This window comes from Podarcis erhardii (genome assembly GCF_964252035.2).
Source record: "Podarcis erhardii genome assembly, chromosome: 18".
Lineage (NCBI taxonomy): Eukaryota > Metazoa > Chordata > Lepidosauria > Squamata > Lacertidae > Podarcis > Podarcis erhardii.
Genome location: NC_138516.1, coordinates 3,416,698 through 3,427,793, shown reverse-complemented (window position 1 = coordinate 3,427,793; position 11,096 = coordinate 3,416,698).

Below are 11,096 nucleotides of genomic sequence, written 5' to 3'. Positions count from 1 at the left end.
GCGCTTCTCTCCCGGCGTGGTTTTGTTTTCCCCCCCTGTTGGCTGCAGGCAAAGTGGAGTATGGGGTGTGCATGTTTGGAAGCTCATGCCAGCTTGCCAGTGCCATTTCTGGCCTCTGAACACTGCACTTCTTTCTCTGGGGCATAGAAACATTGCAAGCCGCCCCATACAAAGCCAGACCATTGCTCTATCTAGCTCAGTGGTGTTACGAAAAAATCTGGATGTGAGGCTGCTCAGTCACCCAGCTTGTCGGGCAGAGCCTGCGGGTCCCTGCAGAATAAAGGATGGATTCCAGCCAACCAGAGCAAATAGCTGTAGACCAAAGTTGATTGCGCAATAGGTTCAAAGAGCAAATTTGAACCCTGAGGATGGGGTGACAAAGACTTTTAAAACTTTCCCACCGTATCCCAGAATACAGTTCGTACAGCATCATTGCTACATCACTGACATGTCACAAAAGGAGAGGGGTTAACCTTGGCAAACATGTCCAGACAAGTCCTTGGTACAAGATTAGCATAAGCAGACATGACGGGGCAAGACTCAGGTATAACATGAGCATAGACAAATATGTCTTAAGTACCCACCACCCAAAAGTACAATAGAAGTTCCTTTGCAGGTCTGGAGCCTGAGGCGAGTCAGGTGATGAGATTTGGCTTCCCTTGGCTAACAATGAGCCTCTGGGAACTTCATGGAGTCCCTTTTCAAGGGGAAAATAGCTTTGGAATGGAGAAAACTGGCCAAGGAGATGATGTTATATTATTTTTTAAAGCTAGGTAACTTCCCTGAGATGTCAAGTTGAAAGGATACATTCAGGCATAATATTTGTAATATTTAACTTTAAAGATGTGTCCGTACGTCCCGTAATTTCCGTAACAGTGGTGTCTGCACTGACTGACAGCAGCTCTCCCAACAGTTGAGGCAGGAGACATTGCCAACCTTACCTGTCAGTGCTGTCAGGATTTGAACCTGGGACTGTCTGCTTGCAAGGCAGATGCTCTCCCTGACTTCTGTCCCTTCCCCAAACATCCTTTGCTCCTTCACCATTCCCTCTTTTTTTTTTTTTTTTTTACACTTTACAAAGCATTTCCTTCATCACCAAAGGATAGAAGCAGTGACAATACCTAGGATTTCTAAAAGCTCCGTAGTTCTTACCCTAATTTAAGTAATTGGCAAGCCATGTTAACTTTGTTCATTCCCATTTCAAGTACAGTGGTGCCTCGCAAGACGTGAGGCTCTTCGTATAGCGTTTTTTTCGTCTTGCGAAGCAAGCCCATTGACAGCTTAGCGGATTAGCGCTATTAGTGGTTTAACGGCTTTTAGCGGATCAGCTGATAAGCGGCTTAGCGGCTTAGGAAAAGGGGGGGAAAGGGGAAAAAACCTGCAGGAACTCACAAGACATTTCGTCTTGCGAAGCAAGCCCATAGGGAAATTCGTTTTGCGAAGCGCCTCCAAAACGGAAAACCCTTTCGTGTAGCGGGTTTTCCGTCTTGCGAGGCGTTCGTCTTGCGGGGCACCACTGTACAAAATTGTTTTTATATGTGTTGGAAGCTGCCCAAAGTGGTTGGGACAACCTAGCTAGATAGGTGGGGTATGAAGACGAAGAAGAATTGCAATAAAAATATATTCATATAAACTAGTAGCAGACACAATAGAATGAGGTTGGTTGGTTTTTTTAAAAAAGGCAACCAAAACACAGATCTGTAAAACACGTTTTACAAATAGCAAGAAATACAGGGGAAATTGACAGCAATGAAAGCAGGAAATCGACAACCCCCAAAATGGTCCCTGCATTGTCGCTGGCCCTCAAAACTTGGATTTCTGTCCTTGTGAGCTCCCGTTGCTCGGTCCCTGCTCCTGCCAACCTAACAGTTCAAAAGCATGTCAGAGTGCAAGTACCTTCTGGTGGGAAGGTAAACGCCGTTTCCATGCGCTGCTCTGGTTCGCCAGAAGCGGCTTAGTCATGCTGGCCACATGACCCGGAAGCTGTACACCGGCTCCCTCTGCCAATAAAGCGAGATGAGCGCCGCAACCCCAGAATCATCCGCGACTGGACCTAACGGTCAGGGGTCCCTTTACCTTTACCTTTTGCTGTCAGTGTTTTCCTTGGAAAGGAATGGAGAAGAGAGAGTTTTGCCACATGCATCGACTTACCACATTTCTAGCCCATCGTTCATCCAAAGGCAAGAGGGTGGAAATGCACAACATTGAAAGCAACATTAGGCTTAGCTAGACCCAGAGTCAGACAGCTGGCGGGTTTAGTGGGGTGTTTCTGAGTCCTGCCTACACCAAGCATCTCCACCAGAGTTGCACCATGACGTACATCTCGTCCATATGGGGATGGCAAGGACACAGCATCTTGAAATCCCCCTCCCCACCTCTGTTTATATGGGGTATTGGTGATGCTTTCAGAGTTGTGGGAACCAAGGCTTTGCAAGGAACAGTTGTGGGCCTTGGAGATGAGACCAAACACTGACGAGAGCCACCTTCATATTTCTGAAGGGCCATTGTCACATGGAAGATGGAGCAAGCTGGTTTGCTGCTGCTGTTCTGGGGTGGGGTGGGGTTTAAACCCAGTCCATTCAATAATAATAATAATAATAATAATAATAATAATAATAATAATAATAATAATAATAGCTTTATTGTCATTGCCCCCTCTCGGGGACAACGAAATTACTTGGCTGCTCCATCCACCCAGGTAGGGCACTCCACACAAAATCAGAACAACTATAAAAACACTAATTGAAACAATACAGTATAATACAGCGAGGAAGATGAGATGACTTTCAAAGTCCAGGTTTCCCCTTCAGGGCCGAGATCGCTCTGGAGAAGAAGCTGTTCTTGAGACGGCTCGTTCTTGTCTTCATCGTCCTGTATCTCCGTCCCGACGGCAGGAGCTCAAAGAGACAGTGACCAGGATGCGATGGATCTTTTACTATGTCCAGTGCCTTCCTCTGGCACCTTGTGGCATAAATCTGCTCTAAGGTGGAGAGTGGGCAGCCAACAATGCTCTCTGCTGCCTTCACAACTCTGCACAACCCCATCCTGTCCTGGGTATTACAGCTTCCGTACCACACACATAAGCCATAAGTGAGCACGCTCTCAATGGCACAGTGATAGAAGGCAAGCAGCAGTTTCTGCGGAAGATGGTTTTTCCTTAGGATTCTCAAAAAGTACAGTCTCTGCTGCGCCTTCTTCACAAGCCCCCTTGTGTTGACACTCCAGGACAGATCCTCTTGTAATTCAATACCCAAAAATCTGAACGTTGTTACCCTCTCCACACAGACCCCATCAATCAAAAGTGCAAGAACGGAGATTGCAACAAAATCTTAGGCGGAACCCTGCTGGAGATAAGAGCTATTGGACAGTGGAAGGGACTGCAGGATATTTACAATGCAGTCGAGCCAACAAGACAATCTCACCTTCCTGGGTACTTTGCCCTCATTCCAGCAATGTAGAACACCACCTATGCCTGAGGCTCCATCTTAAAATAGATTAAAGCAGGGGTCAGCAAACTTTTTCAGCAGGGGGGCGGTCCACTGTCCCTCAGACCTTGTGGGGGGCCGGACTATATTGGGGGGGGGGGAATGAACGAATTCCTATGCCCCACAAATAACCCAGAGATGCATTTTAAATAAAAGGACACACTCTACACATGTAAAAACACACTGATTCCCAGACTGTCCGTGGACTGGATTTAGAAGGCATCCGGTCCCCAGGCCTTAGTTTGTCTGCCCATGGATTAAAGTATGTCTTTGTAACGGGGTTACCATTTTAAGCCTGCCCAAAGAAAGCTGCTGTTATCTGTCCCTCTTCAACAAGTATTGAGAGTGAGTAAATGGTTTTTTTTTACCTTTTGCAAGACTATTTTTTACCTTTTACAAGGCTATTTTGTGTGCAACTGTTATATTAAGAGGGAGGAAAAAAGTGGTGGGGAATACCAGGAGACCCCAGTCTTTCCTTATAGCATCCTGGTTTACTTAAACTAAAAGGCTAAAACTAGCCTATCTAAGCTTCCCTGCTGAACTCACAAACATGAGGAAGGCAGGCTATATCTAACAAAGCATCTATACACATCCCTAAAGGTGTTGGACTCTCCTTTTATTTATTCAGTGGTCTGTGTTTTCCTGAGCTGGAGTCTGGACTAAGGATTCTGAGCTCCTGTGTTCTGATTTGATATGTGTTGTCCAATCACAGAACATTTCAGGATTTGGGCCTCTGCCATTGGCCCTTGTACTCTGAGCCGTGATTCGCAGCTTGGAAGTTTAAACAGCCAATCACATTGGGAGTGGGAGTGGCCCGGGCTTTCAGAAATGTATACAGTGGTGCCCCGCAAGACGAATGCCGCGCAAGACGGAAAACCCGCTAGACGAAAGAGTTTTCCGTTTTGGAGGTGCTTCGCAAAACGAATTTCCTATGGGCTTGCTTCGCAAGACGAAAATGTCTTGCGAGTTCCTGCGGCTTTTTTTTCCTCCCCCCCCCTTTTTCTAAGCCGCTAAGCCGCTTATCTGCTTATCCGCTAAGCCGATAAGCCGCTAAAAGCGCTAATAGCGCTAATCCGCTAAGCTCTCAATGGGCTTGCTTTGCAAGACGAAAAAACCGCTAGACGAAGAGACTTGCGGAACGGATTCTTTTCGTCTTGCGAGGCACCACCGTAGCATCAGTTGCTTTGCCTCTGTTTCCCAGTTATGTTGTTCAATGTTGTTCACAAAGTAAAGGAAGGATTGAACTCTGATTAATAAGAATACACACAGAGACTTGAACCAGCAAGACTCTGGGAAGGGTGCGTATAATATTCTCTCTGTCTGTCTGCCTCCAGCCCCTGGCCCAGGTCGTTTTATTCACAAAAGAACTTTTTACAGAGTGTTCGTAAGAACCAATCATATTTCTTCTGAGCATTTCAACAAACCCACGTGAGGACAAGTTAAACTAATTAAGCACACATATTTCTGGGGTAAACAAATAACAGAACTACAAAGGACGGACGTTTGGCAACCCTGGGAGGTGATAAACAATCAATACATATGAAAAGAAGGGTGGCCAGGAGGACAGCGATCATTCTCACCTTCATGTGAGGTCTGTTTCCTGGCCCTAAGATTAACATCCTAGGATTAACATATCAGAAAGGCTACTTCAAAGAAACTAGCCCACTATCTTTGATGATCCAGGACGCCTGCCTGTCTAAGCAACTGGGCTGTGTACGTGACTTGTGAAGAGAGGGAAACAGGCAGTAGAGGAAATGGCCAGAGATGCAGAGGGGTGTGGGATTTGATCAGAAATTATTGTCAATGTATCAAACCCAGTCAACACAATGCATTCATCGTGGACACAATGGCTTGATGCGTACAGTGGTGCCCCGCAAGACGAACGCCTCGCAAGACGGAAAACCCGCTAGACGAAAGGGTTTTCCGTTTTGGAGGCGCTCCGCAAAACAAATTTCCCTATGGGGTTGCTTCGCAAGACGAAAAAATCTTGCGAGTTCCTGCAGGTTTTTCCCCCTCCCCCCCCTTTCCTAAGCCGCTAAGCCGCTTATCAGCTGATCCGCTAAAAGCCGCTAAACTGCTAATAGCGCTAATCCGCTAAGCTGTCAATGGGCTTGCTTCGCGAGACGAAAAAACCGATAGACGAAGAGCCTCACGGAACGGATTAATTTCGTCTTGCGAGGCACCACTGTATTTTATAATTCCTCATAGTAATCCCACCTGACCCCACACTCTGGATATTTGCACTCCTACAGTTCAATAAAGGTTCTTGCTGTTATCACTGTGTCTTGCCTCGTGGGAACCCCACCTACACTTCACCTTCCTTGAAGGTTTTAAAGCAGAGGTTGGGTTCTTCAGCCGTGACCCCTGATTTGCAGGGTGCTGGTCAAATTTTCTCCTTATTTGTCTTATTTGACAAACCCTATTTCACTTTACAACAAGTCACCACTTCGGATTTGAAGCAGCCACCTGATATTGACATTTTGTAGATGTCGTATGACTATTCCTGTACGTATCAGCCTACTGATGAGACTCTTACTTTTTTAATATAGCTAATATAGATGACTTCCAATCATCCAGCCTCAGTCTAACCTGAGAAAAAGTAATGAACCTTATAGTTATACTAATTATCACTACATTAATTTCAGTACTTTTGATACCAGTTAGCTTCTGACTCCCACAAATACTGCCAGACATAGAAAAACTTTCCCGCATAATACCTTCCCGCATGACAATTCTACAACCTTTTGGGCGGGAGGGGGCCCCAGCGGCCATTGTCATCTGTTTGCTACGATGCAGTTTCCGTGGTGGATGCTGAACATTGCGTTTTGGGAATGACAGGCATGGCCAAACTTGGCCTTCCAGCTGTTTTGGGACTACAACTCCCATCATCCCTAGCTAACAGGACCAGTGGTCAGGGATGATGGGAATTGTAGTCCCAAAACAGCTGGAGGGCCATAGAATCATAGAATCATAGAGTTGGAAGAGACCACAAGGGCCATTGAGTCCAACCCCTTGCCAAGCAGGAAACACCATCAGAGCACTCCTGACATATGGTTGTCGAGCCTCTGCTTAAAGACCTCCAAAGAAAGAGACTCCACCACACTCCTTGGCAGCAAATTCCACTGTCGAACAGCTCTTACTGTCAGGAAGTTCTTCCTAATGTTTAGGTGGAATCTTCTTTCTTGTAGTTTGGATCCATTGCTCCGTGTCCGCTTCTCTGGAGCAGCAGAAAACAACCTTTCTCCCTCCTCCTTGTGACATCCTTTTATATATTTGAACATGGCTATCATATCACCCCTTAACCTCCTCTTCTCCAGGCTAAACATGCCCAGCTCCCTTAGCCATACCTCATAAGGCATCGTTTCCAGGCCTTGGACCATTTTGGTTGCCCTCCTCTGGACACGTTCCAGTTTGTCAGTGTCCTTCTTGAACTGTGGTGCCCAAAACTGGACACAGTACTCCAGGTGAGGTCTGACCAGAGCAGAATAAAGTGGCACTATTACTTCCCTTGATCTAGATGCTATACTCCTATTGATGCAGCCCAGAATTGCATTGGCTTTTTTAGCTGCTGCGTCACACTGTTGGCTCATGTCAAGTTTGTGGTCAACCAAGACTCCTAGATCCTTTTCACATGTACTGCTCTCAAGCCAGGTGTCACCCATCTTGTATTTGTGCCTCTCATTTTTTTTGCCCAAGTGCAATACTTTACATTTGTCCCTGTTAAAATTCATCTTGTTTGTTTTGGCCCAGTTCTCTAATCTGTCAAGGTCGTTTTGAAGTGTGATCCTGTCCTCTGGGGTGTTAGCCACCCCTCCCAGTTTGGTGTCATCTGCAAATTTGATCAGGATGCCCTTGAGTCCATCATCCAAGTCGTTGATAAAGACGTTGATAAAGAAGTTTGGCCATGCCTGGAGAATGAGATGGTGATGCCCCTCCCCCCAGGCACCCACCCAGAAGAAGAAATAGCATAGCATGGGTGAGGTTGCAGTGCCAGGCACCTTTTTTTAGGGGGTGCAACCCCCCATGACAGGCTCCCTAATTGAGGGGAGCTATGCCCTCGACAGTGGTGGTGGCAGTGGCTCCACCTTAGGGTTCTCCTGGGCCAGTCAAGAGGGAGGGGAAGGGTGTGCAAGGGAAAGGATTAGGTTTAGGGTTCGGGTTCGGCTTAGGTTTGGGTTCGAGTTAGGGTTAGGGTTAAGGTTCGGGATGGGTTAGGGTTTGCGACAGGGTTACGTTGGGTTTAGGGTTGGGTACTTGTCTTAGGGATGGCGCTGTGGTCTAAACCACAGAGCCAAGGACTTGCTGATCAGAAGGTCGGCGGTTCGAATCCCCGCAACGGGGTGAAGCGCCCATTGTTCGGTCCCTGCTCCTGCCAACCTAGCAGTTCGAAAGCACATCAAAGTGCAAGTAGATAAATAGGTACCACTCCGGCGGGAAGGTAAATGGCGTTTCCATGTGCTGCTCTGGTTCGCCAGAAGCGGCTTAGTCCTGCTGGCCACATGACCCGGAAGCTGTACTCCGGATCCCTCGGCCAATAAAGCGAAATGAGCGCCGCAACCCCAGAGTTGGCCGCGACTGGACCTAATGGTCAGGGGTCCCTTTACCTTTTACTTGTGTTAGGGTTATGGTTAGGAAGCAAATACACCAGAAACACATAAGCCAAAGCACGAAAACAAAGCAGAACGGCCAGAAATGCAAAAACCTCTTCGGAAAAATGCAGAGCAACCAGAAATCCCTCCCCCAAAGGAAAATGCCAGAAACACAAAGCAAAACAAACAGAAATTCAAAATCCAATGGGAAAGCAGAACCAACAGAAACTTCCACAAATCAAGCCAAGTTACAGAAAAATGTAAAAAAAATATACAGCCATACCTCGAAGTTGAACGGAATCCATTCCAGAAGTCTGACGACACTGAGGTCCAGTTCTGAGGGTCTTCTGCTGGTTCCCTCACTGTGAGAAGGGAGGCTACAGGGAACCAGGCAGAGGGTGTTCTTGGTGGTGGCGCCCGCTGTGGGGAACGCCCTCCCTTCAGATGTCAATGAGATAAAAGATCTACACAGCTTTTAGAAAATCTCTGAAGACAGCCCTGTTTCAGGAAGTTTTTAATGTTCGATGTTTTGTTACGCTTGAAGCTGCCCAGAGTGGCTGAGGTAATAATAATAATAATAATAATAATAATAATAATAATAATAATATTCCCCTTATCCTTTCGGTAAATAGGAGCCTGTCAAACTTCAAGGGAATCCAATCTCCCTCCCTCCAGGCGGGATGGCAGAATCAGAAAAAACAAATCGGCTAACCAATTTGTATTTATTCAAAGTTCACAGAGAGGCACGGAGGTGCAGCTGATCTGAAATATGTCGTCCCCTCCAACACCCCTAACTCTTCTGCTCACCTGTCTTTGAGCGGTGCCCCCCCCCTCAAACCACCACTGTAAACCCATACTGCTCTCCTCTTCTCTGGAAGGTTCAGGAGGAGGGTGGGGGGTCTCTACCATTCCTCCTCAGCCCAGTCCCCTTCAGTGCAGTCCCTGACAACTAGTCAGTGTGGTGTAGTGGTTAAGAGCGGTGGACTCGTAATCTGGTGAACTGGGTTCGATTCCCTGCTCCTCCACATGCAGCTGCTGGGTGACCTTGGGCCAGTCACACTTCTCTGAAGTCTCTCAGCCCCACTCACCTCACAGAGTGTTTGTTGTGGGGGAGGAAGGGAAAGGAGATTGTTAGCCGCTTTGAGACTCCTTAGGGTACTGATAAAGCGGGATATCAAATCCAAACTCTTCTTCTCCTTGGGACCTTTGTTTATTAAAGTATAGTAAAAGCTATGGTTTTCCCAGTAGTGATGTATGGAAGTGAAAGCTGGACCATAAAAAAGGCTGATCGCCGAAGGATTGATGCTTTTGAATTCTGGTGCTGGAGGAGACTCTTGAGAGTCCCATGGACTGCAAGAAGATCAAACCTCTCCATTCTGAAGGAAATCAGCACTGAGTGCTCACTGGAAGGACAGATCGTGAAGCTGAGGCTCCAAGACTTTGGCCACCTCATGAGAAGAGAAGACAGAGGACGAGATGGTGGGACAGTGTTCTCGAAGCTACCAGCATGAGTTTCACCAAACTGCGGGAGGCAGTGGAAGACAGGAGGGCCTGGCGTGCTCTGGTCCAGGGGGTCACGAAGAGTCGGACACGACTAAACGACTAAAGAACAACAAAAGTACCCTTCATTGGAATGCTACATATTGAATTGCTATAAGACTGAAAGTTTAGTAAGCTTTGCACTATTTTGGAGTGATGAAAGATTAAGTAGGATGCAATCCTTAATATAAACGCTTTATCATTGGCTGTTCTGTCAATTATTTTCACTTCCCATCTGATCTTGGTTTTGCTCTATAAATGGGGACCTGAATGGGAGGAACCTGAGTTGGAGGAGGAGGAGGCCTCTCGCTCTTCCTTCCGGACTGAGCATAAGATGCCTCCTCTTAAAAGGTTTGGCAGGCAAGGAATACAACTATCTGGCTTCGTCTCATTGATTCCCTCCAATGCTAAACTTGTTGCTGGCTCACTCGTAATCTGGTGATCCACTCAACATCAATGCACAATGTGTCATATCCAGGCCGGTGCAATAAAATCCATTGGACTCCGGTTAAGGCTTGGCTGAGGTCAGTTGCTGCTCTTTGGAACAATGAACAAAGCTTACACAATACAGAAATGAAACCAGCAGACTACGGAAGAGAACTTAAATGAATTTCTCAGTTTATTGCTATACAAGGCTTAGGAGAATGAAGTGATATGACGTGTGCTTATGAGTGATACAGCATAATGTAGAAAATGGAGCATAGAAAACTGAATATGAAAAAATGACATAACTAAAAAAGACTCACAGCTGCCCATGGAGGCACAGGTCAATTCTGTGTCCAGGGCGGATGTCTACCAGCTCCATCTGGTACGCAGGCTGAGACCCTACCTGCCCGCAGACTGTCTCGCCAGAGTGGTGCATGCTCTGGTTATCTCCCGCTTAGACTACTACAATACGCTCCATGTGGGGCTACCTTTGAAGGTGACCCGGAAACTACAACTAATCCAGAATGCGGCAGCTAGACTGGTGACTGGGGGCGGCCGCCGGGACCATACAACACCGGTTTTGAAAGACCTACATTGGCTCCCAGTACGTTTCCGAGCACAATTCAAAGTGTTGGTGCTGACCTTTAAAGCCCTTAATGGCCTCGGCCTGGTATACCTGAAGGAGCGTCTCCACTCCCATCGTTCTGCCCGGAAACTGAGGTCCAGTTATTATTATCTTTGAATATTAGAATTGATATGGTTAGTAGGTAGTGATGACAAAGCACTCAAAATCAAAAACTTAACTCCTATCTCCCTCCAGCTTATCTTGTTGTGAGATAAATATAACTTCCTAAAACAGAAAATTATTAAAAAATAATATTTTTTAAATATTATAATAATATTTTACAGACTGGGGGCAGTAGACCAGGACTCATAGTAGTCCTTGGCAAAGCAAAACCATCAGGACTACATAAAACCTAGGCTAAGAATGAACATAATCTCTTTCAGAGGTGAAAAATGAGCAACTGTCAGGAGTGCGTGCAGGAGCCAGGCCCTG